Here is a 3,765-nt window from a genome sequence, read left to right on the forward strand (position 1 = left end):
GTGATGCCTGAATCAAATTATATTTCTATTATCAAATGTATAGTGATGCCAAACTGTTTCCATAATGGTTGCTCAATTTTACAATCCTTTTAGAAAGACTATTCACATCCTTGCTAGCATTTATGGCTTGGTATCTTAATGAATATAACTATTTATTCTGATGTGAAATGAAAATTCATTTTGTTCTTATTACTGCCTCTCTGGTAGCTAATCCATTGAAGCAATGATGGAGAGGAAGCCCCCCAACAAGATAGACTGACACAGTGACTTCAGCAGTGGGCTCTTGTGTGTCAGAGAGATAAGGAGGATAAGGCTGAGTTCAGGTTTATTGTTCATAGGGTTGCTGTGAGTCATACTCATTCAGTGGCACACTTGCAACAACAGTTGCTAATACGTGGAACATTTCTTCATGTGTTTGTTGGCCCTCTGAATGTCTTCTTTGATGAAATGTCTTTTTATGCCCCCTATTTTGTAATTGGGATTGTTTTTGAGGTGTTGGAGTCTTCTACAAATTTTATAGATGAGTTCCTTGCCAGATGTGTTATTGCCAAATACTTTTCCCCCCAGTCTGTAGGTTCTGTTTTACTCTTTTGATACACAATGATTTTATTTTTCAGAGGTCTCAATCATATAGCTTATCTATGGATTGTGCATCATGTTGTTAGGTATGTCTAGTGGACACTGGTTTTTTTTTCTTCAGTGTCACTCTGCTTATCCGGTCTTTTTTCTTTTCCACATGAAATTGGTGATTACTTTTTCCATATCTTTGAAAAAAAGGATTACAATATCTGGATAGACGATGTGTGTGTGTAGATTGCCATTTTCACTATGTTAGGTCTTCTGGTCCATGAGAAATGTTCTATTTTTCCATTTATATATGCCTTTTGGGTTTTCCTGTAGTGTTTTTTAGTTTTCTTTGTAAGTCTTTTGTATCTCTGATTAAATTTATTCCTAAATATTTAATCTTAGGTTGGCTATTGTAAATGTCTTTCTTTTCCTCATTTCTTTTTCAGAATCTTCTATGTTATTGGAGGAATTGGACTCATGTTTGTGTATTCATTTTATACTTTTCCACTCTACTGAATTGATCAACTAGACCTAGTAATTTTCTGGCTGAGTCTTTCAGATTTTCTGTATGTAGAATCATAACGGAGAGCTCTGGGGGCCTAGTGTATAAGGGTTTGTGCTGTCAACCCAAAGGCACACAGTTCAAATTCGCTAGCTCTCCACTGGAGAAAGACTTACTGCCTCTGAAAACCCACTGGAGGGTCAGCAGTGAGTCGTTTCAACTCCACAGCACACAACAATAGGATCATAGTATCTATAAGTAGAGACAGTTTTACTGCCCTTTTTGCCAATTTCAATGCTTTTTATTTTCTGTTCTTTTATTTCTCTGGCTAGGACTCTGAAGACAATAATGAATAGGCATGATAATAAAGGGCAACCTTGTCTGGTTTTCATTCGCAAGGAAAGTGCCTAAATGACTCTCCTTTGAAAGTAATGTTGGCTATGTGTTTTCTATATATGCTTTTATAAACTTTTTTATGCTTTTTTAAATAAAATTTTTATTTTGTACTGGTTTACTTTAAAGTTCATAGACATTGTTTTTCACACTGGATCTTTCTCATTTCCTTTACTCATGGTTCCCTCCACCCATCAAATTGTATGACTCTATGATTAACTCTCTCCAGCACCCCCAAAATCCTCACTACTCTGCTCCCACTCTCCTTGCCTTGGATCCTCATACACATTCTACAATTATGGTCTTATACAGTATTTCTCCTTATGGCACTGAGTTAGTTCACTCAGAATAATGCTCTCCAGTCCCTCCCAAGGTAGGTAGTAATTTTGAAAATCATTGCTCCTGCATTCTATATAGTATTCAATCCTGTGAATGTACCATAATTTCTCAATCCATTTGATTGTGGTTGGACATCTGGGCTGTTTCCATGTTCTTGTTATGGTGAATAACGCTACTGTAAACACTGGTGTACAAATTTCCATTTGTGTCTCAGTTCTCATTTTCTCAGGATATATTCCAAGCGGTGGAATATGGAATTTTATATGGAAATTCATATGGAATTTCTATGTTCAGCTCTTTGGGAAAATGCCAAACTACCTTGCAGAGTGGTTGTAGTATTTTAAAATCCCAGCAACAATGTATAAGGGTTCCTGTCTCATTACATCCTCTCCAACATTTATTACTTGCTTTCCTGTTAAATTTTGCCACTGCTACTGGAGTGCCTGATATGTAGTGGGATTGGAATTATTTGCTGATGAATAAATCAGAAAAGATGTACATCAAGGATGCATCCTATTCCATCTATAAGCAGAACAGATCATTAAGGAGGCTGGACTTTATGAGGAGGAATGTGGCATCAGGATTGGAGAAGATTCATCATCCATCTTTGTTATGCAAATGACCCACATAACCTTGCTGGCTGAAACTGAGGAGAACCTGAGGCATTTGTTTCAGAAGGCCAAGGACTGCAGTCTTCAATATGGATTGAAGCTCAGCATCAAGAAAATAAAGATTCTCACCACTGGACCAGTTGACAACATCATGATCGATGAAGAAGAGATTGAAATTGTTAACAGCTTCAGCCTGTTTGGCTCCACAATCAACACTCCTAGTACCAGTAGCCAGGAAATGAAAAGTCAAATTGCATTGGGAAAGTCTGCTGCAGGGACCTCTCCAGAGTACTGAGGAACAATGATGTCAGTCTAGAGACTAAGGTTTGCCTGATCCAAGCCATGATCTCTGCAATTACTTGCTACGCTGCAGAGAGCTGGACAATGAATAGGATGATAGAAGAAAAATGAATGCCTTTGAGTTGTGGTACTGGAGATGAGTATTAACGTACCATAGACTGCCAAGAGAACAGACAGGTGAAACCAAGCTGCTCCTTGGAAGCTAGGATTTTGAACTTCTGTCTCAATAGTTTGGGCATGTGGCCAGGGGGGACCAGTTCTTGGAGAAGGACATCATGCTTGGAAATGTGGAGCAACAGTGAAGGAGAGGAAGACCCCAGATAAGATGGATAGACGTATTAACTAGGGGGATGGAGATAGGTGTCAGACAGTGAGATTGGCTCAGGATAGGACAAGATTCAGAGCTATTGTACATAGGGTCTCTATGAGTCTCAAGAAACTAGATAGCACATAACAGCAACAACAAGTACTGTAGCATTCATGTAAGAGATAATAATGGCTTGGATCAGAATGATCTTGGTGGAGATGGGGGAATATTGGGAAGACTTAAGGGTAACAAGAATTAAATAAGTGATTTATTGGGATTTAATGAGGAAAAGAGGTGAGATGCCAATAGTTTGTCATGTGCATAGAGGCATATCACTATAGGTTGGGGTGTTGGTCAGACAGGATCTTTGTTTTCAAAACAGACATTTCTTATCTATGTTTAAAAGGTTGCTTTGCAAATTAAAACAACTATGAGATATCATCTCACCCCAGTCAAAATAGCAAAATTTAACAGAACAGCAAGCAATAAATGCTGGCGAGGTTGTGGAGAAACTGGAACCCTTATTCACTGTTCGTAGGAGTGTAAAGTGGTGCAACGCCTGTGGAAAGCTGTATGGCGCTTTCTCAAAAAGTTGCAAATAGAGATACCATTTGACCCCGCGATACCACTACTGGGAATATACCCCGAAGAGACCATAACTGACACCCAAGCAGATATATGCACACCCATGTTTATTGCAGCTTTGTTCACAATAGCAAGGAGTTGGAAACAACCTAAGTGCCCAT

Source organism: Elephantulus edwardii, unplaced genomic scaffold (genome assembly GCF_000299155.1).
Source record: "Elephantulus edwardii isolate Elephantulus edwardi_28Jun2011 unplaced genomic scaffold, EleEdw1.0 scaffold00085, whole genome shotgun sequence".
Taxonomy (NCBI): Eukaryota; Metazoa; Chordata; class Mammalia; order Macroscelidea; family Macroscelididae; genus Elephantulus; species Elephantulus edwardii.